The sequence below is a fragment of the Aquarana catesbeiana genome, linkage group LG09, assembly GCF_042186555.1.
Source record: "Aquarana catesbeiana isolate 2022-GZ linkage group LG09, ASM4218655v1, whole genome shotgun sequence".
NCBI classification, from domain to species: domain Eukaryota; kingdom Metazoa; phylum Chordata; class Amphibia; order Anura; family Ranidae; genus Aquarana; species Aquarana catesbeiana.
Window position 1 is genome coordinate 24810519 of NC_133332.1, and position 16187 is coordinate 24826705.

General features: G+C 44.1%; 18 non-coding genes across 18 annotated transcripts; all 18 read left to right on the forward strand.

Annotated features, from left to right (window-relative positions):
• Positions 1-340: 340 nt before the first annotated feature.
• TRNAV-UAC (transfer RNA valine (anticodon UAC)) lies at positions 341-413 on the forward strand. Its single transcript has one exon. It is a non-coding gene; the product is annotated as a tRNA-Val (tRNA).
• An 811-nt stretch (positions 414-1224) lies between these two features.
• TRNAV-UAC (transfer RNA valine (anticodon UAC)) lies at positions 1225-1297 on the forward strand. The gene has a single exon. It is a non-coding gene; the product is annotated as a tRNA-Val (tRNA).
• An 810-nt stretch (positions 1298-2107) lies between these two features.
• Positions 2108-2180, forward strand: TRNAV-UAC (transfer RNA valine (anticodon UAC)). Its single transcript has one exon. It is a non-coding gene; the product is annotated as a tRNA-Val (tRNA).
• Positions 2181-2986: 806 nt separating this feature from the next.
• TRNAV-UAC (transfer RNA valine (anticodon UAC)) lies at positions 2987-3059 on the forward strand. The gene has a single exon. It is a non-coding gene; the product is annotated as a tRNA-Val (tRNA).
• Positions 3060-3865: 806 nt separating this feature from the next.
• TRNAV-UAC (transfer RNA valine (anticodon UAC)) lies at positions 3866-3938 on the forward strand. Its single transcript has one exon. It is a non-coding gene; the product is annotated as a tRNA-Val (tRNA).
• An 808-nt stretch (positions 3939-4746) lies between these two features.
• On the forward strand, positions 4747-4819 carry TRNAV-UAC (transfer RNA valine (anticodon UAC)). The gene has a single exon. It is a non-coding gene; the product is annotated as a tRNA-Val (tRNA).
• Positions 4820-5630: 811 nt separating this feature from the next.
• On the forward strand, positions 5631-5703 carry TRNAV-UAC (transfer RNA valine (anticodon UAC)). The gene has a single exon. It is a non-coding gene; the product is annotated as a tRNA-Val (tRNA).
• Positions 5704-6505: 802 nt separating this feature from the next.
• On the forward strand, positions 6506-6578 carry TRNAV-UAC (transfer RNA valine (anticodon UAC)). The gene has a single exon. It is a non-coding gene; the product is annotated as a tRNA-Val (tRNA).
• An 806-nt stretch (positions 6579-7384) lies between these two features.
• TRNAV-UAC (transfer RNA valine (anticodon UAC)) lies at positions 7385-7457 on the forward strand. Its single transcript has one exon. It is a non-coding gene; the product is annotated as a tRNA-Val (tRNA).
• Positions 7458-8265: 808 nt separating this feature from the next.
• On the forward strand, positions 8266-8338 carry TRNAV-UAC (transfer RNA valine (anticodon UAC)). Its single transcript has one exon. It is a non-coding gene; the product is annotated as a tRNA-Val (tRNA).
• Positions 8339-9149: 811 nt separating this feature from the next.
• Positions 9150-9222, forward strand: TRNAV-UAC (transfer RNA valine (anticodon UAC)). The gene has a single exon. It is a non-coding gene; the product is annotated as a tRNA-Val (tRNA).
• An 802-nt stretch (positions 9223-10024) lies between these two features.
• TRNAV-UAC (transfer RNA valine (anticodon UAC)) lies at positions 10025-10097 on the forward strand. Its single transcript has one exon. It is a non-coding gene; the product is annotated as a tRNA-Val (tRNA).
• An 807-nt stretch (positions 10098-10904) lies between these two features.
• TRNAV-UAC (transfer RNA valine (anticodon UAC)) lies at positions 10905-10977 on the forward strand. The gene has a single exon. It is a non-coding gene; the product is annotated as a tRNA-Val (tRNA).
• Positions 10978-11784: 807 nt separating this feature from the next.
• TRNAV-UAC (transfer RNA valine (anticodon UAC)) lies at positions 11785-11857 on the forward strand. The gene has a single exon. It is a non-coding gene; the product is annotated as a tRNA-Val (tRNA).
• Positions 11858-12665: 808 nt separating this feature from the next.
• TRNAV-UAC (transfer RNA valine (anticodon UAC)) lies at positions 12666-12738 on the forward strand. Its single transcript has one exon. It is a non-coding gene; the product is annotated as a tRNA-Val (tRNA).
• Positions 12739-13549: 811 nt separating this feature from the next.
• On the forward strand, positions 13550-13622 carry TRNAV-UAC (transfer RNA valine (anticodon UAC)). The gene has a single exon. It is a non-coding gene; the product is annotated as a tRNA-Val (tRNA).
• An 811-nt stretch (positions 13623-14433) lies between these two features.
• TRNAV-UAC (transfer RNA valine (anticodon UAC)) lies at positions 14434-14506 on the forward strand. The gene has a single exon. It is a non-coding gene; the product is annotated as a tRNA-Val (tRNA).
• Positions 14507-15312: 806 nt separating this feature from the next.
• On the forward strand, positions 15313-15385 carry TRNAV-UAC (transfer RNA valine (anticodon UAC)). The gene has a single exon. It is a non-coding gene; the product is annotated as a tRNA-Val (tRNA).
• The last annotated feature ends 802 nt before the right edge of the window (positions 15386-16187 follow it).

Sequence of the window (16187 nt, forward strand, 5' to 3'; positions counted from 1 at the left end):
AAGTCAGTCACATGGAAAAGATCAGCAGCAGGGTGGCCACAGGCATGACTGGTAACTAGTCCTTTGCCCTCTGCCTTCATTTTCTTGAGGAATGGCTTCCAGAGTATAGCTTTTATAAGGGAACCATAGCGACCCTGGAGCTCTTTGCTATGGGCTGATAGTAGGTTATGGCCCTTATGCAAAGAGTGGTCAGAAACACCAGTTTTGCTACCCCCTTGAAAGTGTCCTAAAACCAAGGAAATGCCAAAGGATCTCAGGTTGACCTATAGGATGCAAGCAATCTTTGGTGTTTAACCCTTCCCTTTCTGAAAAATTGACAATTAGGTACACTTTTTTTACAGGTTCTATAGTGTAGCGGTTATCACGTCTGCTTTACACGCAGAAGGTCCTGGGTTCAACCCCCAGTGGAACCATTTTGTAATATGAGATCAGATACTGACTTTCCGAAAGTCAGACTTTGGAACGTGCCTCACAAAACATAAAGAAAAGCAATAGAGCTTTCAAAGTTGAACGGAACTCAAAAAGTCAACCTTTGCTATATTGTAGGAAACATTGACACATGTTAATTGTTTCTAAGCAGTACCCTGAAAAATATATCTTTGGCCTGAAATTCCTCTTAAAAATAGTAGTGCACTTCCTGGTATGCAAGCGTGCCCAAGCACTCCTTTCGATACAGCCGCATAGCTGTGTGTGTGTTGTGTGAGATATAAGGCTTTGCAAACACTGACTTCTAGTCTCAGGGGTATTGGAGTAAAGTTTGGTGATGTCACTACTGTGGTGCTCACTCTTCTCCTTGCTGGTGGCTTTCTGACATGAGGAAGCAAAGCCCTGCCTCTATCAAGGTGGCCACCTCTACACAGATACACGCTATAAAATAAGGCAAGGTAAGCCAGCCATGGGGAAAAGATCAGCTGCAGGAAGGCCACAGGCATGACTGGTAACTAGTCCTTTGCCCTCTGCCTTCCTTTTCTTGAGTAACAGCTTCCAGAGTATAGCTGTTATAAGGGAACTATAGCGACTCTGGAGCTCTTTGCTATGGGCTGATACTAGGTCATGGCCCTTATGCAAAGAGTGGTCAGAAACACCAGTTTTGCTACCCCCTTGAAAGTGTCCTAAAACCAAGGAAATGCCAAAGGATCTCAGGTTGACCTATAGGATGCAAGCAATCTTTGGTGTTTAACCCATCCCTTTCTGAAAAATTGACAATTAGGCAAAGTTTTCACAGGTTCTATAGTGTAGCGGTTATCACGTCTGCTTTACACGCAGAAGGTCCTGGGTTCAACCTCCAGTGGAACCATTTTGGAATATAGATCAGATACTGACTTTCTAAAAGTCAGACTTTGGAACGTGCCTCACACAACGCAAAGGAATGCAATAGAGCCTTCAAAGTTGAACAGAACTCAAAAAGTCAACCTTTGCTATATTGTAGGAAACATTGACTCATGTTAATTGTTTCTAAGCAGTACCCCGAAAAATATATCTTTGGCCTGAAATTCCTCTTAAAAATAGTAGCGCACTTCCTGGTATGCAAGCGTGCCCAAGCACTCCTTTCGATGCAGCCGCATAGCTGTGTGTGTGTTGTGTGAGATATAAGGCTTTGCAAACTCTGACTTCTAGTCTCAGGGGTATTGGAGTGAAGTTTGGTGATGTCACTACTGTGGTGCTCAGTCTTCTCCTTGCTGGTGGCTTTCTGACATGAGGAAGCAAAGCCCTTCCTCTACCAAGGTGGCCACCTTTACACAGAGACACGCTATAAAACAAGACATGGTAAGTCAGTCACGGGGAAAAGATCAGCTGCAGGGAGGCCACAGGCATGACTGGTAACTAGTCCTTTGCCCTCTGCCTTCATTTTCTTGAGGAACGGCTTCCAGAGTATAGCTTTTATAAGGGAACCATAGCTACCCTGGAGCTCTTTGCTATGGGCTGATACTAGGTCATGGCCCTTATGCAAAGAGTGGTCAGAAACACCAGTTTTGCTACACCCTTGAAAGTGTCCTAAAACCATAGAAATGCCAAAGGATCTCAGATTGACCTATAGGATGCAAGCATTCTTAGGTTTTTAACCCTTACCTTTCTGAAAAATTGACAATTAGGCACACTTTTCACAGGTTCCATAGTGAAGCGGTTATCACGTCTGCTTTACACGCAGAAGGTCCTGGGTTCAACCCCCAGTGGAAACATTTTGTAATATGAGATCAGATACTGACTTTCTAAAAGTCAGACTTTGGAACGTGCCTCACACAACGCAAAGGAATGTAATAGAGCCTTCAAAGTTGAACAGAACTCAAAAAGTCAACTTTGCTATATTGTAGGAAACATTGACTCATTTTGTTTCTAAGAAGTACCCTGAAAAATATATCTTTGGCCTGAAATTCCTCCTAAAAATAGTAGCACACTTCCTGGTATGCAAGCGTGCCCAAGCACTCCTTTCAACGCAGCCGCTTAGCTGTGTGTGTGTTGTGTGAGATCTAAGGCATTGCAATCTCTGAATTCTAGTTGCAGGGGAATTGGAGTGAAGTTTGGTGATGTCACTACTGTGGTGCTCACTCTTCTCCTTGCTGGCAGCTTCCTGACATGAGGAAGCAAATCCCTGCCTCTGCCAAGGTGGCCACCTCCACACAGAGACACGCTATAAAACAAGACATGGTAAGTCAGTCACATGGAAAAGATCAGCAGCAGGGTGGCCACAGGCATGACTGGTAACCAGTCCTTTGCCCTCTGCCTTCTTTTTCTTGAGGAACGGCTTCCAGAGTATAGCTGTTATAAGGGAACCATAGCGACCCTGGAGCTCTTTGCTATGGGATGATACTAGGTTATGGCCCTTATGCAAAGAGTGGTCAGAAACACCAATTTTGCTACAACCTTGAAAGTGTCCTAAAACCAAAGAAATGCCAAAGGATCTCAGATTGACCTATAGGATGCAAGCATTCTTTGGTTTTTAACCCTTACCTTTCTGAAAAATTGACAATTAGGCACACTTTTCACAGGTTCCATAGTGTAGCGGTTATCACGTCTGCTTTACACGCAGAAGGTCCTGGGTTCAACCCCCAGTGGAACCATTTTGTAATATGAGATCAGATACTGACTTTCTAAAAGTCAGACTTTGGAACGTGCCTCACACAACGCAAAGGAATGCAATAGAGCCTTCAAAGTTGAACAGAACTCAAAAAGTCAACTTTGCTATATTGTAGGAAACATTGACTCATTTTGTTTCTAAGAAGTACCCTGAAAAATATATCTTTGGCCTGAAATTCCTCCTAAAAATAGTAGCACACTTCCTGGTATGCAAGCGTGCCCAAGCACTCCTTTCAACGCAGCCGCTTAGCTGTGTGTGTGTTGTGTGAGATCTAAGGCATTGCAATCTCTGAATTCTAGTTGCAGGGGAATTGGAGTGAAGTTTGGTGATGTCACTACTGTGGTGCTCACTCTTCTCCTTGCTGGCAGCTTCCTGACATGAGGAAGCAAATCCCTGCCTCTGCCAAGGTGGCCACCTCCACACAGAGACACGCTATAAAACAAGACATGGTAAGTCAGTCACATGGAAAAGATCAGCAGCAGGGTGGCCACAGGCATGACTGGTAACCAGTCCTTTGCCCTCTGCCTTCTTTTTCTTGAGGAACGGCTTCCAGAGTATAGCTGTTATAAGGGAACCATAGCGACCCTGGAGCTCTTTGCTATGGGATGATACTAGGTTATGGCCCTTATGCAAAGAGTGGTCAGAAACACCAATTTTGCTACAACCTTGAAAGTGTCCTAAAACCAAAGAAATGCCAAAGGATCTCAGATTGACCTATAGGATGCAAGCATTCTTTGGTTTTTAACCCTTACCTTTCTGAAAAATTGACAATTAGGCACACTTTTCACAGGTTCCATAGTGTAGCGGTTATCACGTCTGCTTTACACGCAGAAGGTCCTGGGTTCAACCCCCAGTGGAACCATTTTGTAATATGAGATCAGATACTGACTTTCTAAAAGTCAGACTTTGGAACGTGCCTCACACAACGCAAAGGAATGCAATAGAGCCTTCAAAGTTGAACAGAACTCAAAAAGTCAACTTTGCTATATTGTAGGAAACATTGACTCATTTTGTTTCTAAGAAGTACCCTGAAAAATATATCTTTGGCCTGAAATTCCTCTTAAAAATAGTAGCACACTTCCTGGTATGCAAGCGTGCCCGAGCACTCCTTTCAACGCAGCCGCTTAGCTGTGTGTGTGTTGTATGAGATCTAAGGCATTGCAATCTCTGAATTCTAGTTGCAGGGGAATTGGAGTGAAGTTTGGTGATGTCACTACTGTGGCGCTCACTCTTCTCCTTGCTGGTAGCTTCCTGACATGAGGAAGCAAATCCCTGCCTCTGCCAAGGTGGCCACCTCCACACAGAGACACGCTATAAAACAAGACATGGTAAGTCAGTCACATGGAAAAGATCAGCAGCAGGTTGGCCACAGGCATGACTGGTAACTAGTCCTTTGCCCTCTGCCTTCATTTTCTTGAGGAATGGCTTCCAGAGTATAGCTTTTATAAGGGAACCATAGCGACCCTGGAGCTCTTTGCTATGGGCTGATTGTAGGTTATGGCCCTTATGCAAAGAGTGGTCAGAAACACCAGTTTTGCTACCCCCTTGAAAGTGTCCTAAAACCAAGGAAATGCCAAAGGATCTCAGGTTGACCTATAGGATGCAAGCAATCTTTGGTGTTTAACCCTTCCATTTCTGAAAAATTGACAATTAGGCACACTTTTTTTACAGGTTCTATAGTGTAGCGGTTATCACATCTGCTTTACACGCAGAAGGTCCTGGGTTCAACCCCCAGTGGAACCATTTTGTAATATGAGATCAGATACTGACTTTCCGAAAGTCAGACTTTGGAACGTGCCTCACAAAACATAAAGAAAAGCAATAGAGCTTTCAAAGTTGAACGGAACTCAAAAAGTCAACCTTTGCTATATTGTAGGAAACATTGACACATGTTAATTGTTTCTAAGCAGTACCCTGAAAAATATATCTTTGGCCTGAAATTCCTCTTAAAAATAGTAGTGCACTTCCTGGTATGCAAGCGTGCCCAAGCACTCCTTTCGATGCAGCCGCATAGCTGTGTGTGTGTTGTGTGAGATATAAGGCTTTGCAAACACTGACTTCTAGTCTCAGGGGTATTGGAGTAAAGTTTGGTGATGTCACTACTGTGGTGCTCACTCTTCTCCTTGCTGGTGGCTTTCTGACATGAGGAAGCAAAGCCCTGCCTCTATCAAGGTGGCCACCTCTACACAGATACACGCTATAAAATAAGGCAAGGTAAGCCAGCCATGGGGAAAAGATCAGCTGCAGGAAGGCCACAGGCATGACTGGTAACTAGTCCTTTGCCCTCTGCCTTCCTTTTCTTGAGTAACGGCTTCCAGAGTATAGCTGTTATAAGGGAACTATAGCGACTCTGGAGCTCTTTGCTATGGGCTGATACTAGGTCATGGCCCTTATGCAAAGAGTGGTCAGAAACACCAGTTTTGCTACACCCTTGAAAGTGTCCTAAAACCAAAGAAATGCCAAAGGATCTCAGATTGACCTATAGGATGCAAGCATTCTTTGGTTTTTAACCCTTACCTTTCTGAAAAATTGACAATTAGGCACACTTTTCACAGGTTCCATAGTGTAGCGGTTATCACGTCTGCTTTACACGCAGAAGGTCCTGGGTTCAACCCCCCGTGGAACCATTTTGTAATATGAGATCAGATACTGACTTTCTAAAAGTCAGACTTTGGAACGTGCCTCACACAACGCAAAGGAATGCAATAGAGCCTTCAAAGTTGAGCAGAACTCAAAAAGTCAACCTTTGCTATATTGTAGGAAACATTGACTCATGTTAATTGTTTCTAAGAAGTACCCTGAAAAATATATCTTTGGCCTGAAATTCCTCTTAAAAATAGTAGCGCAGTTCCTGGTATGCAATCGTGCCCAAGTACTCCTTTCGATGCAGCCGCATAGCTGTGTGTGTGTTGTAAGGCTTTGCAAACTCTGACTTCTAGTCTCAGGGGTATTGGAGTGAAGTTTGGTGATGTCACTACTGTGGTGCTCAGTCTTCTCCTTGCTGGTGGCTTTCTGACATGAGGAAGCAAAGCCCTTCCTCTACCAAGGTGGCCACCTTTACACAGAGACACGCTATAAAACAAGACATGGTAAGTCAGTCACGGGGAAAAGATCAGCTGCAGGGAGGCCACAGGCATGACTGGTAACTAGTCCTTTGCCCTCTGCCTTCATTTTCTTGAGGAACGGCTTCCAGAGTATAGCTTTTATAAGGGAACCATAGCTACCCTGGAGCTCTTTGCTATGGGCTGATACTAGGTCATGGCCCTTATGCAAAGAGTGGTCAGAAACACCAGTTTTGCTACACCCTTGAAAGTGTCCTAAAACCATAGAAATGCCAAAGGATCTCAGATTGACCTATAGGATGCAAGCATTCTTTGGTTTTTAACCCTTACCTTTCTGAAAAATTGACAATTAGGCACACTTTTCACAGGTTCCATAGTGAAGCGGTTATCACGTCTGCTTTACACGCAGAAGGTCCTGGGTTCAACCCCCAGTGGAAACATTTTGTAATATGAGATCAGATACTGACTTTCTAAAAGTCAGACTTTGGAACGTGCCTCACACAACGCAAAGGAATGTAATAGAGCCTTCAAAGTTGAACAGAACTCAAAAAGTCAACTTTGCTATATTGTAGGAAACATTGACTCATTTTGTTTCTAAGAAGTACCCTGAAAAATATATCTTTGGCCTGAAATTCCTCCTAAAAATAGTAGCACACTTCCTGGTATGCAAGCGTGCCCAAGCACTCCTTTCAACGCAGCCGCTTAGCTGTGTGTGTGTTGTGTGAGATCTAAGGCATTGCAATCTCTGAATTCTAGTTGCAGGGGAATTGGAGTGAAGTTTGGTGATGTCACTACTGTGGTGCTCACTCTTCTCCTTGCTGGCAGCTTCCTGACATGAGGAAGCAAATCCCTGCCTCTGCCAAGGTGGCCACCTCCACACAGAGACACGCTATAAAACAAGACATGGTAAGTCAGTCACATGGAAAAGATCAGCAGCAGGGTGGCCACAGGCATGACTGGTAACCAGTCCTTTGCCCTCTGCCTTCTTTTTCTTGAGGAACGGCTTCCAGAGTATAGCTGTTATAAGGGAACCATAGCGACCCTGGAGCTCTTTGCTATGGGATGATACTAGGTTATGGCCCTTATGCAAAGAGTGGTCAGAAACACCAATTTTGCTACAACCTTGAAAGTGTCCTAAAACCAAAGAAATGCCAAAGGATCTCAGATTGACCTATAGGATGCAAGCATTCTTTGGTTTTTAACCCTTACCTTTCTGAAAAATTGACAATTAGGCACACTTTTCACAGGTTCCATAGTGTAGCGGTTATCACGTCTGCTTTACACGCAGAAGGTCCTGGGTTCAACCCCCAGTGGAACCATTTTGTAATATGAGATCAGATACTGACTTTCTAAAAGTCAGACTTTGGAACGTGCCTCACACAACGCAAAGGAATGCAATAGAGCCTTCAAAGTTGAACAGAACTCAAAAAGTCAACTTTGCTATATTGTAGGAAACATTGACTCATTTTGTTTCTAAGAAGTACCCTGAAAAATATATCTTTGGCCTGAAATTCCTCTTAAAAATAGTAGCACACTTCCTGGTATGCAAGCGTGCCCGAGCACTCCTTTCAACGCAGCCGCTTAGCTGTGTGTGTGTTGTGTCAGATCTAAGGCATTGCAATCTCTGAATTCTAGTTGCAGGGGAATTGGAGTGAAGTTTGGTGATGTCACTACTGTGGCGCTCACTCTTCTCCTTGCTGGTAGCTTCCTGACATGAGGAAGCAAATCCCTGCCTCTGCCAAGGTGGCCACCTCCACACAGAGACACGCTATAAAACAAGACATGGTAAGTCAGTCACATGGAAAAGATCAGCAGCAGGTTGGCCACAGGCATGACTGGTAACTAGTCCTTTGCCCTCTGCCTTCATTTTCTTGAGGAATGGCTTCCAGAGTATAGCTTTTATAAGGGAACCATAGCGACCCTGGAGCTCTTTGCTATGGGCTGATAGTAGGTTATGGCCCTTATGCAAAGAGTGGTCAGAAACACCAGTTTTGCTACCCCCTTGAAAGTGTCCTAAAACCAAGGAAATGCCAAAGGATCTCAGGTTGACCTATAGGATGCAAGCAATCTTTGGTGTTTAACCCTTCCATTTCTGAAAAATTGACAATTAGGCACACTTTTTTTACAGGTTCTATAGTGTAGCGGTTATCACATCTGCTTTACACGCAGAAGGTCCTGGGTTCAACCCCCAGTGGAACCATTTTGTAATATGAGATCAGATACTGACTTTCCGAAAGTCAGACTTTGGAACGTGCCTCACAAAACATAAAGAAAAGCAATAGAGCTTTCAAAGTTGAACGGAACTCAAAAAGTCAACCTTTGCTATATTGTAGGAAACATTGACACATGTTAATTGTTTCTAAGCAGTACCCTGAAAAATATATCTTTGGCCTGAAATTCCTCTTAAAAATAGTAGTGCACTTCCTGGTATGCAAGCGTGCCCAAGCACTCCTTTCAATGCAGCCGCATAGCTGTGTGTGTGTTGTGTGAGATATAAGGCTTTGCAAACACTGACTTCTAGTCTCAGGGGTATTGGAGTAAAGTTTGGTGATGTCACTACTGTGGTGCTCACTCTTCTCCTTGCTGGTGGCTTTCTGACATGAGGAAGCAAAGCCCTGCCTCTATCAAGGTGGCCACCTCTACACAGATACACGCTATAAAATAAGGCAAGGTAAGCCAGCCATGGGGAAAAGATCAGCTGCAGGAAGGCCACAGGCATGACTGGTAACTAGTCCTTTGCCCTCTGCCTTCCTTTTCTTGAGTAACGGCTTCCAGAGTATAGCTGTTATAAGGGAACTATAGCGACTCTGGAGCTCTTTGCTATGGGCTGATACTAGGTCATGGCCCTTATGCAAAGAGTGGTGAGAAACACCAGTTTTGCTACACCCTTGAAAGTGTCCTAAAACCAAAGAAATGCCAAAGGATCTCAGATTGACCTATAGGATGCAAGCATTCTTTGGTTTTTAACCCTTACCTTTCTGAAAAATTGACAATTAGGCACACTTTTCACAGGTTCCATAGTGTAGCGGTTATCACGTCTGCTTTACACGCAGAAGGTCCTGGGTTCAACCCCCCGTGGAACCATTTTGTAATATGAGATCAGATACTGACTTTCTAAAAGTCAGACTTTGGAACGTGCCTCACACAACGCAAAGGAATGCAATAGAGCCTTCAAAGTTGAGCAGAACTCAAAAAGTCAACCTTTGCTATATTGTAGGAAACATTGACTCATGTTAATTGTTTCTAAGCAGTACCCTGAAAAATATATCTTTGGCCTGAAATTCCTCTTAAAAATAGTAGCGCAGTTCCTGGTATGCAATCGTGCCCAAGTACTCCTTTCGATGCAGCCGCATAGCTGTGTGTGTGTTGTAAGGCTTTGCAAACTCTGACTTCTAGTCTCAGGGGTATTGGAGTGAAGTTTGGTGATGTCACTACTGTGTTGCTCAGTCTTCTCCTTGCTGGTGGCTTTCTGACATGAGGAAGCAAAGCCCTTCCTCTACCAAGGTGGCCACCTTTACACAGAGACACGCTATAAAACAAGACATGGTAAGTCAGTCACGGGGAAAAGATCAGCTGCAGGGAGGCCACAGGCATGACTGGTAACTAGTCCTTTGCCCTCTGCCTTCATTTTCTTGAGGAACGGCTTCCAGAGTATAGCTTTTATAAAGGAACCATAGCTACCCTGGAGCTCTTTGCTATGGGCTGATACTAGGTCATGGCCCTTATGCAAAGAGTGGTCAGAAACACCAGTTTTGCTACACCCTTGAAAGTGTCCTAAAACCAAAGAAATGCCAAAGGATCTCAGATTGACCTATAGGATGCAAGAATTATTTGGTTTTTAACCCTTACCTTTCTGAAAAATTGACAATTAGGCACTCTTTTCACAGGTTCCATAGTGTTGCGGTTATCACGTCTGCTTTACACGCAGAAGGTCCTGGGTTCAACCCCCAGTGGAACCATTTTGTAATATGAGATCAGATACTGACTTTCTAAAAGTCAGACTTTGAAACGTGCCTCACACAATGCAAAGGAATGCAATAGAGCCTTCAAAGTTGAACAGAACTCAAAAAATCAACCTTTGCTATATTGTAGGAAACATTGACTCATGTTGTTTCTAAGAAGTACCCTGAAAAATATATCTTTGGCCTGAAATTCCTCTTAAAAATAGTAGCACACTTCCTGGTATGCAAGCGTGCCCAAGCACTCCTTTCAACGCAGCCGCTTAGCTGTGTGTGTGTTGTGTGAGATCTAAGGCATTGCAATCTCTGAATACTAGTTGCAGGGGAATTGGAGTGAAGTTTGGTGATGTCACTACTGTGGTGCTCACTCTTCTCCTTGCTGGCAGCTTCCTGACATGAAGAAGCAAATCCCTACCTCTACCAAGGTGGCCACTTCCACACAGAGACACGCTATAAAACAAGACATGGTAAGTCAGTCACGGGGAAAATATCAGCAGCAGGGTGGCCACAGGCATGACTCGTAACTAGTCCTTTGCCCTCTGCCTTCGTTTTCTTGAGGAATGGCTTCCAGAGTATAGCTTTTATAAGGGAACCATAGCGACCCTGGAGCTCTTTGCTATGGGCTGATAGTAGGTTATGGCCCTTATGCAAAGAGTGGTCAGAAACACCAGTTTTGCTACCCCCTAGAAAGTGTCCTAAAACCAAGGAAATGCCAAAGGATCTCAGGTTGACCTATAGGATGCAAGCAATCTTTGGTGTTTAACCCATCCCTTTCTGAAAAATTGACAATTAGGCAATGTTTTCACAGGTTCTATAGTGTAGCGGTTATCACGTCTGCTTTACACGCAGAAGGTCCTGGGTTCAACCCCCAGTGGAACCATTCTGGAATATGAGATCAGATACTGACTTTCTAAAAGTCAGACTTTGGAACGTGCCTCACACAACGCAAAGGAATGCAATAGAGCCTTCAAAGTTGAACAGAACTCAAAAAGTCAACCTTTGCTATATTGTAGGAAACATTGACTCATGTTGTTTCTAAGCAGTACCCTGAAAAATATATCTTTGGCCTGAAATTCCTCTTAAAAATAGTAGCGCACTTCCTGGTATGCAAGCGTGCCCAAGCACTCCTTTCGATGCAGCCGCATAGCTGTGTGTGTGTTGTGTGAGATATAATGCTTTGCAAACTCTGACTTCTAGTCTCAGGGGTATTGGAGTGAAGTTTGGTGATGTCACTACTGTGGTGCTCACTCTTCTCCTTGCTGGTGGCTTTCTGACATGAGGAAGCAAAGCCCTGCCTCTATCAAGGTGGCCACCTCTACACAGATACACGCTATAAAACAAGACAAGGTAAACCAGCCATGGGGAAAAGATCAGCTGCAGTAAGGCTACAGCCATGACTGGTAACTATTCCTTGGCCCTCTGCCTTCATTTTCTTGAGTAACGGCTTCCAGAGTATAGCTGTTATAAGGGAACCATAGCGACCCTGGAGCTCTTTGCTATGGGCTGATACTAGGTTATGGCCCTTATGCAAAGAGTGGTCAGAAACACCAATTTTGCTACAACCTTGAAAGTGTCCTAAAACCAAAGAAATGCCAAAGGATCTCAGATTGACCTATAGGATGCAAGCATTCTTTGGTTTTTAACCCTTACCTTTCTGAAAAATTGACAATTAGGCACACTTTTCACAGGTTCCATAGTGTAGCGGTTATCACGTCTGCTTTACACGCAGAAGGTCCTGGGTTCAACCCCCAGTGGAACCATTTTGTAATATGAGATCAGATACTGACTTTCTAAAAGTCAGACTTTGGAACGTGCCTCACACAACGCAAAGGAATGCAATAGAGCCTTCAAAGTTGAACAGAACTCAAAAAGTCAACTTTGCTATATTGTAGGAAACATTGACTCATGTTGTTTCTAAGAAGTACCCTGAAAAATATATCTTTGGCCTGAAATTCCTCTTAAAAATAGTAGCACACTTCCTGGTATGCAAGCGTGCCCAAGCACTCCTTTCAACGCAGCCGCTTAGCTGTGTGTGTGTTGTGTGAGATCTAAGGCATTGCAATCTCTGAATTCTAGTTGCAGGGGAATTGGAGTGAAGTTTGGTGATGTCACTACTGTGGTGCTCACTCTTCTCCTTGCTGGCAGCTTCCTGACATGAGGAAGCAAATCCCTGCCTCTGCCAAGGTGGCCACCTCCACACAGAGACACGCTATAAAACAAGACATGGTAAGTCAGTCACATGGAAAAGATCAGCAGCAGGGTGGCCACAGGCATGACTGGTAACTAGTCCTTTGCCCTCTGCCTTCATTTTCTTGAGGAATGGCTTCCAGAGTATAGCTTTTATAAGTGAACCATAGCGACCCTGGAGCTCTTTGCTATGGGCTGATAGTAGGTTATGGCCCTTATGCAAAGAGTGGTCAGAAACACCAGTTTTGCTACCCCCTTGAAAGTGTCCTAAAACCAAGGAAACGCCAAAGGATCTCAGGTTGACCTATAGGATGCAAGCAATCTTTGGTGTTTAACCCTTCCCTTTCTGAAAAATTGACAATTAGGTACACTTTTTTTACAGGTTCTATAGTGTAGCGGTTATCACGTCTGCTTTACACGCAGAAGGTCCTGGGTTCAACCCCCAGTGGAACCATTTTGTAATATGAGATCAGATACTGACTTTCCGAAAGTCAGACTTTGGAACGTGCCTCACAAAACATAAAGAAAAGCAATAGAGCTTTCAAAGTTGAACGGAACTCAAAAAGTCAACCTTTGCTATATTGTAGGAAACATTGACACATGTTAATTGTTTCTAAGCAGTACCCTGAAAAATATATCTTTGGCCTGAAATTCCTCTTAAAAATAGTAGTGCACTTCCTGGTATGCAAGCGTGCCCAAGCACTCCTTTCGATACAGCCGCATAGCTGTGTGTGTGTTGTGTGAGATATAAGGCTTTGCAAACACTGACTTCTAGTCTCAGGGGTATTGGAGTAAAGTTTGGTGATGTCACTACTGTGGTGCTCACTCTTCTCCTTGCTGGTGGCTTTCTGACATGAGGAAGCAAAGCCCTGCCTCTATCAAGGTGGCCACCTCTACACAGATACACGCTATAAAATAAGGCAAGGTAAGCCAGCCATGGGGAAAAGATCAGCTGCAGGAAGGCCACAGGCATGACTGGTAACTAGTCCTTTGCCCTCTGCCTTCCTTTTCTTGAGTAACAGCTTCCAGAGTATAGCTGTTATAAGGGAACTATAGCGACTCTGGAGCTCTTTGCTATGGGCTGATACTAGGTCATGGCCCTTATGCAAAGAGTGGTCAGAAACACCAGTTTTGCTACCCCCTTGAAAGTGTCCTAAAACCAAGGAAATGCCAAAGGATCTCAGGTTGACCTATAGGATGCAAGCAATCTTTGGTGTTTAACCCATCCCTTTCTGAAAAATTGACAATTAGGCAAAGTTTTCACAGGTTCTATAGTGTAGCGGTTATCATGTCTGCTTTACACGCAGAAGGTCCTGGGTTCAACCTCCAGTGGAACCATTTTGGAATATGAGATCAGATACTGACTTTCTAAAAGTCAGACTTTGGAACGTGCCTCACACAACGCAAAGGAATGCAATAGAGCCTTCAAAGTTGAACAGAACTCAAAAAGTCAACCTTTGCTATATTGTAGGAAACATTGACTCATGTTAATTGTTTCTAAGCAGTACCCCGAAAAATATATCTTTGGCCTGAAATTCCTCTTAAAAATAGTAGCGCACTTCCTGGTATGCAAGCGTGCCCAAGCACTCCTTTCGATGCAGCCGCATAGCTGTGTGTGTGTTGTGTGAGATATAAGGCTTTGCAAACTCTGACTTCTAGTCTCAGGGGTATTGGAGTGAAGTTTGGTGATGTCACTACTGTGGTGCTCAGTCTTCTCCTTGCTGGTGGCTTTCTGACATGAGGAAGCAAAGCCCTTCCTCTACCAAGGTGGCCACCTTTACACAGAGACACACTATAAAACAAGACATGGTAAGTCAGTCACGGGGAAAAGATCAGCTGCAGGGAGGCCACAGGCATGACTGGTAACTAGTCCTTTGCCCTCTGCCTTCATTTTCTTGAGGAACGGCTTCCAGAGTATAGCTTTTATAAGGGAACCATAGCTACCCTGGAGCTCTTTGCTATGGGCTGATACTAGGTCATGGCCCTTATGCAAAGAGTGGTCAGAAACACCAGTTTTGCTACACCCTTGAAAGTGTCCTAAAACCATAGAAATGCCAAAGGATCTCAGATTGACCTATAGGATGCAAGCATTCTTTGGTTTTTAACCCTTACCTTTCTGAAAAATTGACAATTAGGCACACTTTTCACAGGTTCCATAGTGAAGCGGTTATCACGTCTGCTTTACACGCAGAAGGTCCTGGGTTCAACCCCCAGTGGAAACATTTTGTAATATGAGATCAGATACTGACTTTCTAAAAGTCAGACTTTGGAACGTGCCTCACACAACGCAAAGGAATGCAATAGAGCCTTCAAAGTTGAACAGAACTCAAAAAGTCAACTTTGCTATATTGTAGGAAACATTGACTCATTTTGTTTCTAAGAAGTACCCTGAAAAATATATCTTTGGCCTGAAATTCCTCCTAAAAATAGTAGCACACTTCCTGGTATGCAAGCGTGCCCAAGCACTCCTTTCAACGCAGCCGCTTAGCTGTGTGTGTGTTGTGTGAGATCTAAGGCATTGCAATCTCTGAATTCTAGTTGCAGGGGAATTGGAGTGAAGTTTGGTGATGTCACTACTGTGGTGCTCACTCTTCTCCTTGCTGGCAGCTTCCTGACATGAGGAAGCAAATCCCTGCCTCTGCCAAGGTGGCCACCTCCACACAGAGACACGCTATAAAACAAGACATGGTAAGTCAGTCACATGGAAAAGATCAGCAGCAGGGTGGCCACAGGCATGACTGGTAACCAGTCCTTTGCCCTCTGCCTTCTTTTTCTTGAGGAACGGCTTCCAGAGTATAGCTGTTATAAGGGAACCATAGCGACCCTGGAGCTCTTTGCTATGGGATGATACTAGGTTATGGCCCTTATGCAAAGAGTGGTCAGAAACACCAATTTTGCTACAACCTTGAAAGTGTCCTAAAACCAAAGAAATGCCAAAGGATCTCAGATTGACCTATAGGATGCAAGCATTCTTTGGTTTTTAACCCTTACCTTTCTGAAAAATTGACAATTAGGCACACTTTTCACAGGTTCCATAGTGTAGCGGTTATCACGTCTGCTTTACACGCAGAAGGTCCTGGGTTCAACCCCCAGTGGAACCATTTTGTAATATGAGATCAGATACTGACTTTCTAAAAGTCAGACTTTGGAACGTGCCTCACACAACGCAAAGGAATGCAATAGAGCCTTCAAAGTTGAACAGAACTCAAAAAGTCAACTTTGCTATATTGTAGGAAACATTGACTCATTTTGTTTCTAAGAAGTACCCTGAAAAATATATCTTTGGCCTGAAATTCCTCTTAAAAATAGTAGCACACTTCCTGGTATGCAAGCGTGCCCGAGCACTCCTTTCAACGCAGCCGCTTAGCTGTGTGTGTGTTGTGTGAGATCTAAGGCATTGCAATCTCTGAATTCTAGTTGCAGGGGAATTGGAGTGAAGTTTGGTGATGTCACTACTGTGGCGCTCACTCTTCTCCTTGCTGGTAGCTTCCTGACATGAGGAAGCAAATCCCTGCCTCTGCCAAGGTGGCCACCTCCACACAGAGACACGCTATAAAACAAGACATGGTAAGTCAGTCACATGGAAAAGATCAGCAGCAGGTTGGCCACAGGCATGACTGGTAACTAGTCCTTTGCCCTCTGCCTTCATTTTCTTGAGGAATGGCTTCCAGAGTATAGCTTTTATAAGGGAACCATAGCGACCCTGGAGCTCTTTGCTATGGGCTGATTGTAGGTTATGGCCCTTATGCAAAGAGTGGTCAGAAACACCAGTTTTGCTACCCCCTTGAAAGTGTCCTAAAACCAAGGAAATGCCAAAGGATCTCAGGTTGACCTATAGGATGCAAGCAATCTTTGGTGTTTAACCCTTCCATTTCTGAAAAATTGACAATTAGGCACACTTTT